The following is a 16,300-nucleotide window of genomic DNA, read 5'->3' as shown; positions in this document are numbered from 1 at the left end:
CAATTATGACAAATCCTCTGACATCACAATGGACCCGAAAAACAACCTAGCCTCATCTACACAGTGCTAGAGTTGGGCTCACTAGTATATTTAACTCCCATTGCACTCAACTGCACGTTGCCACTGAACATGTAAGTGGCCGGCCGGTGGTGCAGTGGTGAGGTCCGCACCTTCTGGGTCTGTGGCCCAGTATGGGCTGGGTGGAATCCTCGGTTTGGGCCTCCTCACCACTGCTTCAGTTGTTCTGGTGCAGGCGTCCGAGGTAGAGTAGAGGCAGATGGGAAGGGACGTTGGACAGGGCCAGACTTCCACAGCAAATACAGGAGCATTGCCAGCAGATGTGAGCACAGCAATGCACTTGTGCCAAAACAAAACCAATTAAAAGTTGCAAAGAATAGAAAAACTGAAGCTAAGGAAAAAAAAAAACAAAAAAACAGGAGCTTGCCATTACGAAGAATAGGATCTCTGTGAATACCCTTAGCAAAACAGGTGAATTCTATGTTAATTCAAAAACTAGCAAACCTTTGGGGAAAGAAACTCAAGAAGACACAAGAAAAAAAAAGATATCGAGGGATCTAGGAATGGAAGGATTAACACACTTGAAAGGTTCATACCGCAGTAAGGAATCTCTGGATTCCATGCAATCCCAGTCAAAGTTGCAGCAGTATTTGCCACAGAGAAGAAGAGAGAATCCTGAAGTTTCTAGCCAGCAACACGAGACCCTGACTAGGCAAAGGAATCCTCAGGAAAACGAACAAAGCAGCACGTGTCACAATTTCTGATTTCAACATAGAGGACGAAGCGCTAGGTACCGAAACGGCACAGTCTGGGCCCCAAAACAGGCATGAAGACCCATGCAAAACAATTGAGAGCCCAGAGCCCAACTCAAACTTACATGGACAGCCCATTTTGGACCAGGGAGCCAAGTGGAGACAGCGGAGAAAGGAGAGTCTCTACAATAAACGGTGCTGGGAAGCCTGCACAGCCACATGGAACACAACGAGAGTACGCCATGATGTTACACCTGGCACACACACCACCTGAAATGGATTAAAGCCTTGAATGGCAGACTTGAAACCGTGAACCTTGTAGGAGAAGACCTAGGCAGAGTGCTCTTTGCCATCTGTCTGAGCCGCCTATTTGGAAGAAGCATGTCTGACTGGGCAAGGGCAACAAAGGAAACAAGAAACAAACGGGACCACATCAAATGCACACACTTCTGCCCACTCAAGGAAACCATCAACTGAATACTAAGACACCACAACAATTGGGAGAGGATGTTTGCAAACCACACATCGGACAAGGGGTGAAAAGCCCAAAGATACAATCAACTCGCACGTCTCCACAAGAAAAAAAACAAGCCAATGAAAACCTGGTCAAAAGATGGAAGCAGAGATTTCTCCGAAGAAGACAGAAAGAGGGCCAGTAGGTGCATGAAAACTTGTTCACCATCATGAAGTCTCAGGAAAATGCAAATCCAAACTGCAAGGCCATGGCAGCTCACTGTGGTCAGCATGGCTAGAAGGAAGCAGACAGGAAATAACAAGTGTCAGAGAGGAGGTGGAGAGAAGGGAAGCCTCCTGCACTGCTGGTGGGAGTGTAACCCGGTGCAGCCACGATGCCAAAGGTGTGGAACTGCCTCAGAAGTTTAAGTATCCATGTCCCGTATGACCCAGCTATTAATCTGCCGCTTGCTTATCCAAAACAGTCAGAAAGACTACCGCATAAAGACATGTGCATGGCTGTGTTCACCACAGTCTTACTCCTGATATCCAAGACTTGGAAAGCACCCTGGTGTCCAGCAAGGGATGATTGGAGAAGGAAGATGGGCTATAGCCACACAATGGTATACCACTCAGCCGGAACAAATGATGCAATCCAGCCATTTGTGACCACCAGAATGGCTGTGAGGGTTTTAGGGGAAGTGTAACAAGCCCCAGTGAGAAATTCAAATACCATAGAATCTCACTTACAAGGCGAAGAAAAAGCAAGCACTAACCAACAGGTGGCACTGAACATTTGTATGCGGGCTCCCAGAGGCAAAGAGGGGCGGTGACGGAGGGTGAAAGAGAAGATTAGGCACAAGTGTGTGGTGAGGGCCTGTGATTAGTCTTACACTGGTGAAGATGATGTAAGCTACACAGAAGTCTAAAGCAATGAGGACGTGAATCTGGAAGTTATAGTACGTTCTAATGCAGGGTCATGGCTATAAATTCACCTCAAATCAAAAATCCAAAAAGGGGTCCAGAATGATGTCATAAAGCTTTGGGGGCGGAAAGAGTTTACAGAAGGTGAACTTCCAAGGATGGAAAATCACCTCCAAATGCTTACAGATGCTACAGAAAGGCAGACCATTCCAAATAGGTGAAGAGGAATACTACGAAGAGAAGATGATCAGTCCTAAACCCATGAACGAACGGAAAATGTTACCGTCCATGATGTTATTACTAATCACCTTCACGAATAATCCAAACAGGCCCACGTCTTCCCAAGTTCAGGCAAAAGGTTGGTCCAAAAGTACAATTCAGGGCCGGCCCTGTGGTGGAGCAGGTAAGTGCCCACATTCCGCTTGGGCGGCCCGGGCCTCACTGTTTCACATTACGAGTGCATATCACATTAGTAGTGTTAGGAAATATAGATTTCATGGTATGGTGCGGGCAGAGATCATAAATAAGCAGCAATTGTGAGGATACGTTATCAATACGCACAAGAAAAGGAACCATAAGAATATTACAATCTATGGAAGTATCTGGTACACTTCCCAAAGGCAGAAGGAAGGAAAACTTGTGACCTGCCAAGGTGGAATTGGCAGAGTGCCACGAGATGACACCATCATTGTGCATCAGAACATTCCCTGGGCAACTTCAACTTGTGAGGGAGTCCAGGACTTTTTCTGGGTAAGGTCCACCCATTTTGCCATCTACCCAAGATATAAGAGATAAAACCCAGGATAATCTTACAGGAGTGAAACCAGTGTCTAGAGAGAATGTAGGAGCCCTTTCGAAGTTCAAGGAGAAAGATAGAAACTGACAACAATTGCAGAAAAAGGAAAACTATCCTACCTAGACAGGGTGAGGAGTCAGACTGGTCTGAGATGGCTGTGAAACTCTGTGTGCACGGAGGTTGTCAGGACAACTTCGAATTTTGAGGTCGCTTATGACATCACGGTGAACATGTCCCCCAGGGTGGCCGCATGGTTACAGTCTGAGGATTGGCCTAGGCTAGGCTATTAAAGGGACAGATACCCAGAAACAGGTTTGGCAAACAGAAAGCAGGCACAGAAACTAGAAGAGATAAAACAGAGTCTGATGCAAGGGATAAGAAAGGAACCCTAGGCCACAAGTGAGAATAGAGGGACAGGCACGGAGAGGAGAACATTGTCATCTATTCAAGTCTATGGGGAGGTCATGCTGATTCAAGCTTGCAACTTCATTGGAAACAAGTGGCCGGACTTGGCGTTCATCACACCTACAGTGCCCTTGTGCCTTAAGCATAATGCAAAGTCAAGAAAGATGTCTTGAGGACATTGAAGAGAAGAATCGATGCCTCCTTTCCAAGGCCCATAGCATTCTTTGCAGGTCAGTCTCTTTTTCCGAAGCTCTGGTGTCACGTGGGCCCACTGGGCACATGGTAATGTGTCCCAAGAGATGTCTTGGAAGCCTTGAAGGAATGGAGCCCTGTCACGCTTGGGGTATGTCTCTTTGTTTGGAAGTGCTCTACAAGGGTGCTGAAAAGCACCCTCTTCCACAGGGCTTCGTTCCTTCGTGAAGGCTGCCCTCCCAGGCTAGTGTGCTCTGTTTGCCTCCATCGAAATTCTCTCCCCCTACCTCTTGCCGTAGAAGGATTATTGATTATGTGTTTTGACACCATATGTAAGGAAGTTGCACGAAAATTAGAACTTTACAGTTGTGTTTCAAGAAAAATAAACAGGCCAGGGTAGAGGATGTAGGGCAAACAAATGGCACACCCTATAAAAATTAAGTAAGCCCGTATCTGGACGGAATCTAGGGGAACGTTCAAGGATCAGGGGTCAAGTTCGAAACTTCCCAAATCCGGAAAAGAGACAGAAAAATATCTTTCCTGGAGAGTGGAATTCATCCGATTTGTCTAAGTTGTCTTGGAAACATTGTGTCCGTGAAGGGGGTTGCCAGGACCACCTCGAATTTGGAGTTTCTGATCTCAGGATGTCAAACCAACCCACATGACCACGTGTTCTCAGTGCTTAGTTTGACCTAGGCTAGGGTAGCCAAGAGTCCTACAAGTGACCGGTGCAAATTCAAGGACAACAACCAAGAGTCACGAAAGCACTCACACCTCACCCTAGAGAACATACAGCGATTAAAGAAATACAAACTAATCCCTTGGAATGAAGGAGAACGGACTGATAAGCATGTCTAAGGGAGATAGCTGAGAAAGACCATGACGAGTATACTATGGAAAAGAAAAAGAGGACCCAGAAAATGGAAGGTGAACAGAAATCACACCTGAATTATCCACAATGAAAGATGATGTCCGTCTTTAGACAGACTCTGCTGGAACGTTTGAAAGTCAGAGAAATTCACAAGCCAAAAAACGGCAGCGAAGGTCAAGCATGGGCTAACTGGGAAGGGTGAGTTATGAGACTGCTCCAAGCAGGCTCTGAAACCTGTATCCAGGAAGCATGCTGGACCTCAGAGACACAATTATGACAAATCCTCTGACATCACAATGGACCCGAAAAACAACCTAGCCTCATCTACACAGTGCTAGAGTTGGGCTCACTAGTATATTTAACTCCCATTGCACTCAACTGCACGTTGCCACTGAACATGTAAGTGGCCGGCCGGTGGTGCAGTGGTGAGGTCCGCACCTTCTGGGTCTGTGGCCCAGTATGGGCTGGGTGGAATCCTCGGTTTGGGCCTCCTCACCACTGCTTCAGTTGTTCTGGTGCAGGCGTCCGAGGTAGAGTAGAGGCAGATGGGAAGGGACGTTGGACAGGGCCAGACTTCCACAGCAAATACAGGAGCATTGCCAGCAGATGTGAGCACAGCAATGCACTTGTGCCAAAACAAAACCAATTAAAAGTTGCAAAGAATAGAAAAACTGAAGCTAAGGAAAAAAAAAAACAAAAAAACAGGAGCTTGCCATTACGAAGAATAGGATCTCTGTGAATAACCTTAGCAAAACAGGTGAATTCTATGTTAATTCAAAAACTAGCAAACCTTTGGGGAAAGAAACTCAAGAAGACACAAGAAAAAAAAAGATATCGAGGGATCTAGGAATGGAAGGATTAACACACTTGAAAGGTTCATACCGCAGTAAGGAATCTCTGGATTCCATGCAATCCCAGTCAAAGTTGCAGCAGTATTTGCCACAGAGAAGAAGAGAGAATCCTAAAGTTTCTAGCCAGCAACGCGAGACCCTGACTAGGCAAAGGAATCCTCAGGAAAACGAACAAAGCAGCACGTGTCACAATTTCTGATTTCAACATAGAGGACGAAGCGCGAGGTACCGAAACGGCACAGTCTGGGCCCCAAGACAGGCATGAAGACCCATGCAAAACAATTGAGAGCCCAGAGCCCAACTCAAACTTGCATGGACAGCCCATTTTGGACCAGGGAGCCAAGTGGAGACAGCGGAGAAAGGAGAGTCTCTACAATAAACGGTGCTGGGAAGCCTGCACAGCCACATGGAACACAACGAGAGTACGCCATGATGTTACACCTGGCACACACACCACCTGAAGTGGATTAAAGCCTTGAATGGCAGACTTGAAACCGTGAACCTTGTAGGAGAAGACCTAGGCAGAGTGCTCTTTGCCATCTGTCTGAGCCGCCTATTTGGAAGAAGCATGTCTGACTGGGCAAGGGCAACAAAGGAAACAAGAAACAAACGGGACCACATCAAATGCACACACTTCTGCCCACTCAAGGAAACCATCAACTGAATACTAAGACACCACAACAATTGGGAGAGGATGTTTGCAAACCACACATCGGACAAGGGGTGAAAAGCCCAAAGATACAATCAACTCGCACGTCTCCACAAGAAAAAAAACAAGCCAATGAAAACCTGGTCAAAAGATGGAAGCAGAGATTTCTCCGAAGAAGACAGAAAGAGGGCCAGTAGGTGCATGAAAACTTGTTCACCATCATGAAGTCTCAGGAAAATGCAAATCCAAACTGCAAGGCCATGGCAGCTCACTGTGGTCAGCATGGCTAGGAGGAAGCAGACAGGAAATAACAAGTGTCAGAGAGGAGGTGGAGAGAAGGGAAGCCTCCTGCACTGCTGGTGGGAGTGTAACCCGGTGCAGCCACGATGCCAAAGGTGTGGAACTGCCTCAGAAGTTTAAGTATCCATGTCCCGTATGACCCAGCTATTAATCTGCCGCTTGCTTATCCAAAACAGTCAGAAAGACTACCGCATAAAGACATGTGCATGGCTGTGTTCACCACAGTCTTACTCCTGATATCCAAGACTTGGAAAGCACCCTGGTGTCCAGCAAGGGATGATTGGAGAAGGAAGATGGGCTATAGCCACACAATGGTATACCACTCAGCCGGAACAAATGATGCAATCCAGCCGTTTGTGACCACCAGAATGGCTGTGAGGGTTTTAGGGGAAGTGTAACAAGCCCCAGTGAGAAATTCAAATACCATAGAATCTCACTTACAAGGCGAAGAAAAAGCAAGCACTAACCAACAGGTGGCACTGAACATTTGTATGCGGGCTCCCAGAGGCAAAGAGGGGCGGTGACGGAGGGTGAAAGAGAAGATTAGGCACAAGTGTGTGGTGAGGGCCTGTGATTAGTCTTACACTGGTGAAGATGATGTAAGCTACACAGAAGTCTAAAGCAATGAGGACGTGAATCTGGAAGTTATAGTACGTTCTAATGCAGGGTCATGGCTATAAATTCACCTCAAATCAAAAATCCAAAAAGGGGTCCAGAATGATGTCATAAAGCTTTGGGGGCGGAAAGAGTTTACAGAAGGTGAACTTCCAAGGATGGAAAATCACCTCCAAATGCTTACAGATGCTACAGAAAGGCAGACCATTCCAAATAGGTGAAGAGGAATACTACGAAGAGAACATGATCAGTCCTAAACCCATGAACGAACGGAAAATGTTACCGTCCATGATGTTATTACTAATCACCTTCACGAATAATCCAAACAGGCCCACGTCTTCCCAAGTTCAGGCAAAAGGTTGGTCCAAAAGTACAATTCAGGGCCGGCCCTGTGGTGGAGCAGGTAAGTGCCCACATTCCGCTTGGGCGGCCCGGGCCTCACTGTTTCACATTACGAGTGCATATCACATTAGTAGTGTTAGGAAATATAGATTTCATGGTATGGTGCGGGCAGAGATCATAAATAAGCAGCAATTGTGAGGATACGTTATCAATACGCACAAGAAAAGGAACCATAAGAATATTACAATCTATGGAAGTATCTGGTACACTTCCCAAAGGCAGAAGGAAGGAAAACTTGTGACCTGCCAAGGTGGAATTGGCAGAGTGCCACGAGATGACACCATCATTGTGCATCAGAACATTCCCTGGGCAACTTCAACTTGTGAGGGAGTCCAGGACTTTTTCTGGGTAAGGTCCACCCATTTTGCCATCTACCCAAGATATAAGAGATAAAACCCAGGATAATCTTACAGGAGTGAAACCAGTGTCTAGAGAGAATGTAGGAGCCCTTTCGAAGTTCAAGGAGAAAGATAGAAACTGACAACAATTGCAGAAAAAGGAAAACTATCCTACCTAGACAGGGTGAGGAGTCAGACTGGTCTGAGATGGCTGTGAAACTCTGTGTGCACGGAGGTTGTCAGGACAACTTCGAATTTTGAGGTCGCTTATGACATCACGGTGAACATGTCCCCCAGGGTGGCCGCATGGTTACAGTCTGAGGATTGGCCTAGGCTAGGCTATTAAAGGGACAGATACCCAGAAACAGGTTTGGCAAACAGAAAGCAGGCACAGAAACTAGAAGAGATAAAACAGAGTCTGATGCAAGGGATAAGAAAGGAACCCTAGGCCACAAGTGAGAATAGAGGGACAGGCACGGAGAGGAGAACATTGTCATCTATTCAAGTCTATGGGGAGGTCATGCTGATTCAAGCTTGCAACTTCATTGGAAACAAGTGGCCGGACTTGGCGTTCATCACACCTACAGTGCCCTTGTGCCTTAAGCATAATGCAAAGTCAAGAAAGATGTCTTGAGGACATTGAAGAGAAGAATCGATGCCTCCTTTCCAAGGCCCATAGCATTCTTTGCAGGTCAGTCTCTTTTTCCGAAGCTCTGGTGTCACGTGGGCCCACTGGGCACATGGTAATGTGTCCCAAGAGATGTCTTGGAAGCCTTGAAGGAATGGAGCCCTGTCACGCTTGGGGTATGTCTCTTTGTTTGGAAGTGCTCTACAAGGGTGCTGAAAAGCACCCTCTTCCACAGGGCTTCGTTCCTTCGTGAAGGCTGCCCTCCCAGGCTAGTGTGCTCTGTTTGCCTCCATCGAAATTCTCTCCCCCTACCTCTTGCCGTAGAAGGATTATTGATTATGTGTTTTGACACCATATGTAAGGAAGTTGCACGAAAATTAGAACTTTACAGTTGTGTTTCAAGAAAAATAAACAGGCCAGGGTAGAGGATGTAGGGCAAACAAATGGCACACCCTATAAAAATTAAGTAAGCCCGTATCTGGACGGAATCTAGGGGAACGTTCAAGGATCAGGGGTCAAGTTCGAAACTTCCCAAATCCGGAAAAGAGACAGAAAAATATCTTTCCTGGAGAGTGGAATTCATCCGATTTGTCTAAGTTGTCTTGGAAACATTGTGTCCGTGAAGGGGGTTGCCAGGACCACCTCGAATTTGGAGTTTCTGATCTCAGGATGTCAAACCAACCCACATGACCACGTGTTCTCAGTGCTTAGTTTGACCTAGGCTAGGGTAGCCAAGAGTCCTACAAGTGACCGGTGCAAATTCAAGGACAACAACCAAGAGTCACGAAAGCACTCACACCTCACCCTAGAGAACATACAGCGATTAAAGAAATACAAACTAATCCCTTGGAATGAAGGAGAACGGACTGATAAGCATGTCTAAGGGAGATAGCTGAGAAAGACCATGACGAGTATACTATGGAAAAGAAAAAGAGGACCCAGAAAATGGAAGGTGAACAGAAATCACACCTGAATTATCCACAATGAAAGATGATGTCCGTCTTTAGACAGACTCTGCTGGAACGTTTGAAAGTCAGAGAAATTCACAAGCCAAAAAACGGCAGCGAAGGTCAAGCATGGGCTAACTGGGAAGGGTGAGTTATGAGACTGCTCCAAGCAGGCTCTGAAACCTGTATCCAGGAAGCATGCTGGACCTCAGAGACACAATTATGACAAATCCTCTGACATCACAATGGACCCGAAAAACAACCTAGCCTCATCTACACAGTGCTAGAGTTGGGCTCACTAGTATATTTAACTCCCATTGCACTCAACTGCACGTTGCCACTGAACATGTAAGTGGCCGGCCGGTGGTGCAGTGGTGAGGTCCGCACCTTCTGGGTCTGTGGCCCAGTATGGGCTGGGTGGAATCCTCGGTTTGGGCCTCCTCACCACTGCTTCAGTTGTTCTGGTGCAGGCGTCCGAGGTAGAGTAGAGGCAGATGGGAAGGGACGTTGGACAGGGCCAGACTTCCACAGCAAATACAGGAGCATTGCCAGCAGATGTGAGCACAGCAATGCACTTGTGCCAAAACAAAACCAATTAAAAGTTGCAAAGAATAGAAAAACTGAAGCTAAGGAAAAAAAAAAACAAAAAAACAGGAGCTTGCCATTACGAAGAATAGGATCTCTGTGAATAACCTTAGCAAAACAGGTGAATTCTATGTTAATTCAAAAACTAGCAAACCTTTGGGGAAAGAAACTCAAGAAGACACAAGAAAAAAAAAGATATCGAGGGATCTAGGAATGGAAGGATTAACACACTTGAAAGGTTCATACCGCAGTAAGGAATCTCTGGATTCCATGCAATCCCAGTCAAAGTTGCAGCAGTATTTGCCACAGAGAAGAAGAGAGAATCCTAAAGTTTCTAGCCAGCAACGCGAGACCCTGACTAGGCAAAGGAATCCTCAGGAAAACGAACAAAGCAGCACGTGTCACAATTTCTGATTTCAACATAGAGGACGAAGCGCGAGGTACCGAAACGGCACAGTCTGGGCCCCAAGACAGGCATGAAGACCCATGCAAAACAATTGAGAGCCCAGAGCCCAACTCAAACTTGCATGGACAGCCCATTTTGGACCAGGGAGCCAAGTGGAGACAGCGGAGAAAGGAGAGTCTCTACAATAAACGGTGCTGGGAAGCCTGCACAGCCACATGGAACACAACGAGAGTACGCCATGATGTTACACCTGGCACACACACCACCTGAAGTGGATTAAAGCCTTGAATGGCAGACTTGAAACCGTGAACCTTGTAGGAGAAGACCTAGGCAGAGTGCTCTTTGCCATCTGTCTGAGCCGCCTATTTGGAAGAAGCATGTCTGACTGGGCAAGGGCAACAAAGGAAACAAGAAACAAACGGGACCACATCAAATGCACACACTTCTGCCCACTCAAGGAAACCATCAACTGAATACTAAGACACCACAACAATTGGGAGAGGATGTTTGCAAACCACACATCGGACAAGGGGTGAAAAGCCCAAAGATACAATCAACTCGCACGTCTCCACAAGAAAAAAAACAAGCCAATGAAAACCTGGTCAAAAGATGGAAGCAGAGATTTCTCCGAAGAAGACAGAAAGAGGGCCAGTAGGTGCATGAAAACTTGTTCACCATCATGAAGTCTCAGGAAAATGCAAATCCAAACTGCAAGGCCATGGCAGCTCACTGTGGTCAGCATGGCTAGGAGGAAGCAGACAGGAAATAACAAGTGTCAGAGAGGAGGTGGAGAGAAGGGAAGCCTCCTGCACTGCTGGTGGGAGTGTAACCCGGTGCAGCCACGATGCCAAAGGTGTGGAACTGCCTCAGAAGTTTAAGTATCCATGTCCCGTATGACCCAGCTATTAATCTGCCGCTTGCTTATCCAAAACAGTCAGAAAGACTACCGCATAAAGACATGTGCATGGCTGTGTTCACCACAGTCTTACTCCTGATATCCAAGACTTGGAAAGCACCCTGGTGTCCAGCAAGGGATGATTGGAGAAGGAAGATGGGCTATAGCCACACAATGGTATACCACTCAGCCGGAACAAATGATGCAATCCAGCCGTTTGTGACCACCAGAATGGCTGTGAGGGTTTTAGGGGAAGTGTAACAAGCCCCAGTGAGAAATTCAAATACCATAGAATCTCACTTACAAGGCGAAGAAAAAGCAAGCACTAACCAACAGGTGGCACTGAACATTTGTATGCGGGCTCCCAGAGGCAAAGAGGGGCGGTGACGGAGGGTGAAAGAGAAGATTAGGCACAAGTGTGTGGTGAGGGCCTGTGATTAGTCTTACACTGGTGAAGATGATGTAAGCTACACAGAAGTCTAAAGCAATGAGGACGTGAATCTGGAAGTTATAGTACGTTCTAATGCAGGGTCATGGCTATAAATTCACCTCAAATCAAAAATCCAAAAAGGGGTCCAGAATGATGTCATAAAGCTTTGGGGGCGGAAAGAGTTTACAGAAGGTGAACTTCCAAGGATGGAAAATCACCTCCAAATGCTTACAGATGCTACAGAAAGGCAGACCATTCCAAATAGGTGAAGAGGAATACTACGAAGAGAACATGATCAGTCCTAAACCCATGAACGAACGGAAAATGTTACCGTCCATGATGTTATTACTAATCACCTTCACGAATAATCCAAACAGGCCCACGTCTTCCCAAGTTCAGGCAAAAGGTTGGTCCAAAAGTACAATTCAGGGCCGGCCCTGTGGTGGAGCAGGTAAGTGCCCACATTCCGCTTGGGCGGCCCGGGCCTCACTGTTTCACATTACGAGTGCATATCACATTAGTAGTGTTAGGAAATATAGATTTCATGGTATGGTGCGGGCAGAGATCATAAATAAGCAGCAATTGTGAGGATACGTTATCAATACGCACAAGAAAAGGAACCATAAGAATATTACAATCTATGGAAGTATCTGGTACACTTCCCAAAGGCAGAAGGAAGGAAAACTTGTGACCTGCCAAGGTGGAATTGGCAGAGTGCCACGAGATGACACCATCATTGTGCATCAGAACATTCCCTGGGCAACTTCAACTTGTGAGGGAGTCCAGGACTTTTTCTGGGTAAGGTCCACCCATTTTGCCATCTACCCAAGATATAAGAGATAAAACCCAGGATAATCTTACAGGAGTGAAACCAGTGTCTAGAGAGAATGTAGGAGCCCTTTCGAAGTTCAAGGAGAAAGATAGAAACTGACAACAATTGCAGAAAAAGGAAAACTATCCTACCTAGACAGGGTGAGGAGTCAGACTGGTCTGAGATGGCTGTGAAACTCTGTGTGCACGGAGGTTGTCAGGACAACTTCGAATTTTGAGGTCGCTTATGACATCACGGTGAACATGTCCCCCAGGGTGGCCGCATGGTTACAGTCTGAGGATTGGCCTAGGCTAGGCTATTAAAGGGACAGATACCCAGAAACAGGTTTGGCAAACAGAAAGCAGGCACAGAAACTAGAAGAGATAAAACAGAGTCTGATGCAAGGGATAAGAAAGGAACCCTAGGCCACAAGTGAGAATAGAGGGACAGGCACGGAGAGGAGAACATTGTCATCTATTCAAGTCTATGGGGAGGTCATGCTGATTCAAGCTTGCAACTTCATTGGAAACAAGTGGCCGGACTTGGGGTTCATCACACCTACAGTGCCCTTGTGCCTTAAGCATAATGCAAAGTCAAGAAAGATGTCTTGAGGACATTGAAGAGAAGAATCGATGCCTCCTTTCCAAGGCCCATAGCATTCTTTGAAGGTCAGTCTCTTTTTCCGAAGCTCTGGTGTCACGTGGGCCCACTGGGCACATGGTAATGTGTCCCAAGAGATGTCTTGGAAGCCTTGAAGGAATGGAGCCCTGTCACGCTTGGGGTATGTCTCTTTGTTTGGAAGTGCTCTACAAGGGTGCTGAAAAGCACCCTCTTCCACAGGGCTTCGTTCCTTCGTGAAGGCTGCCCTCCCAGGCTAGTGTGCTCTGTTTGCCTCCATCGAAATTCTCTCCCCCTACCTCTTGCCGTAGAAGGATTATTGATTATGTGTTTTGACACCATATGTAAGGAAGTTGCACGAAAATTAGAACTTTACAGTTGTGTTTCAAGAAAAATAAACAGGCCAGGGTAGAGGATGTAGGGCAAACAAATGGCACACCCTATAAAAATTAAGTAAGCCCGTATCTGGACGGAATCTAGGGGAACGTTCAAGGATCAGGGGTCAAGTTCGAAACTTCCCAAATCCGGAAAAGAGACAGAAAAATATCTTTCCTGGAGAGTGGAATTCATCCGATTTGTCTAAGTTGTCTTGGAAACATTGTGTCCGTGAAGGGGGTTGCCAGGACCACCTCGAATTTGGAGTTTCTGATCTCAGGATGTCAAACCAACCCACATGACCACGTGTTCTCAGTGCTTAGTTTGACCTTGGCTAGGGTAGCCAAGAGTCCTACAAGTGACCGGTGCAAATTCAAGGACAACAACCAAGAGTCACGAAAGCACTCACACCTCACCCTAGAGAACATACAGCGATTAACGAAATACAAACTAATCCCTTGGAATGAAGGAGAACGGACTGATAAGCATGTCTAAGGGAGATAGCTGAGAAAGACCATGACGAGTATACTATGGAAAAGAAAAAGAGGACCCAGAAAATGGAAGGTGAACAGAAATCACACCTGAATTATCCACAATGAAAGATGATGTCCGTCTTTAGACAGACTCTGCTGGAACGTTTGAAAGTCAGAGAAATTCACAAGCCAAAAAACGGCAGCGAAGGTCAAGCATGGGCTAACTGGGAAGGGTGAGTTATGAGACTGCTCCAAGCAGGCTCTGAAACCTGTATCCAGGAAGCATGCTGGACCTCAGAGACACAATTATGACAAATCCTCTGACATCACAATGGACCCGAAAAACAACCTAGCCTCATCTACACAGTGCTAGAGTTGGGCTCACTAGTATATTTAACTCCCGTTGCACTCAACTGCACGTTGCCACTGAACATGTAAGTGGCCGGCCGGTGGTGCAGTGGTGAGGTCCGCACCTTCTGGGTCTGTGGCCCAGTATGGGCTGGGTGGAATCCTCGGTTTGGGCCTCCTCACCACTGCTTCAGTTGTTCTGGTGCAGGCGTCCGAGGTAGAGTAGAGGCAGATGGGAAGGGACGTTGGACAGGGCCAGACTTCCACAGCAAATACAGGAGCATTGCCAGCAGATGTGAGCACAGCAATGCACTTGTGCCAAAACAAAACCAATTAAAAGTTGCAAAGAATAGAAAAACTGAAGCTAAGGAAAAAAAAAACAAAAAAACAGGAGCTTGCCATTACGAAGAATAGGATCTCTGTGAATACCCTTAGCAAAACAGGTGAATTCTATGTTAATTCAAAAACTAGCAAACCTTTGGGGAAAGAAACTCAAGAAGACACAAGAAAAAAAAAGATATCGAGGGATCTAGGAATGGAAGGATTAACACACTTGAAAGGTTCATACCGCAGTAAGGAATCTCTGGATTCCATGCAATCCCAGTCAAAGTTGCAGCAGTATTTGCCACAGAGAAGAAGAGAGAATCCTAAAGTTTCAAGCCAGCAACGCGAGACCCTGACTAGGCAAAGGAATCCTCAGGAAAACGAACAAAGCAGCACGTGTCACAATTTCTGATTTCAACATAGAGGACGAAGCGCGAGGTACCGAAACGGCACAGTCTGGGCCCCAAAACAGGCATGAAGACCCATGCAAAACAATTGAGAGCCCAGAGCCCAACTCAAACTTACATGGACAGCCCATTTTGGACCAGGGAGCCAAGTGGAGACAGCGGAGAAAGGAGAGTCTCTACAATAAACGGTGCTGGGAAGCCTGCACAGCCACATGGAACACAACGAGAGTACACCATGGTGTTACACCTGGCACACACACCACCTGAAGTGGATTAAAGCCTTGAATGGCAGACTTGAAACCGTGAACCTTGTAGGAGAAGACCTAGGCAGAGTGCTCTTTGCCATCTGTCTGAGCCGCCTATTTGGAAGAAGCATGTCTGACTGGGCAAGGGCAACAAAGGAAACAAGAAACAAACGGGACCACATCAAATGCACACACTTCTGCCCACTCAAGGAAACCATCAACTGAATACTAAGACACCACAACAATTGGGAGAGGATGTTTGCAAACCACACATCGGACAAGGGGTGAAAAGCCCAAAGATACAATCAACTCGCACGTCTCCACAAGAAAAAAAACAAGCCAATGAAAACCTGGTCAAAAGATGGAAGCAGAGATTTCTCCGAAGAAGACAGAAAGAGGGCCAGTAGGTGCATGAAAACTTGTTCACCATCATGAAGTCTCAGGAAAATGCAAATCCAAACTGCAAGGCCATGGCAGCTCACTGTGGTCAGCATGGCTAGAAGGAAGCAGACAGGAAATAACAAGTGTCAGAGAGGAGGTGGAGAGAAGGGAAGCCTCCTGCACTGCTGGTGGGAGTGTAACCCGGTGCAGCCACGATGCCAAAGGTGTGGAACTGCCTCAGAAGTTTAAGTATCCATGTCCCGTATGACCCAGCTATTAATCTGCCGCTTGCTTATCCAAAACAGTCAGAAAGACTACCGCATAAAGACATGTGCATGGCTGTGTTCACCACAGTCTTACTCCTGATATCCAAGACTTGGAAAGCACCCTGGTGTCCAGCAAGGGATGATTGGAGAAGGAAGATGGGCTATAGCCACACAATGGTATACCACTCAGCCGGAACAAATGATGCAATCCAGCCATTTGTGACCACCAGAATGGCTGTGAGGGTTTTAGGGGAAGTGTAACAAGCCCCAGTGAGAAATTCAAATACCATAGAATCTCACTTACAAGGCGAAGAAAAAGCAAGCACTAACCAACAGGTGGCACTGAACATTTGTATGCGGGCTCCCAGAGGCAAAGAGGGGCGGTGACGGAGGGTGAAAGAGAAGATTAGGCACAAGTGTGTGGTGAGGGCCTGTGATTAGTCTTACACTGGTGAAGATGATGTAAGCTACACAGAAGTCTAAAGCAATGAGGATGTGAATCTGGAAGTTATAGTACGTTCTAATGCAGGGTCATGGCTATAAATTCACCTCAAATCAAAAATCCAAAAAGGGGTCCAGAATGATGTCATAAAGC

The sequence above is a fragment of the Equus asinus genome, chromosome 24 (genome assembly GCF_041296235.1).
Source record: "Equus asinus isolate D_3611 breed Donkey chromosome 24, EquAss-T2T_v2, whole genome shotgun sequence".
Lineage (NCBI taxonomy): Eukaryota > Metazoa > Chordata > Mammalia > Perissodactyla > Equidae > Equus > Equus asinus.
This window is presented reverse-complemented; position numbering follows the sequence as displayed.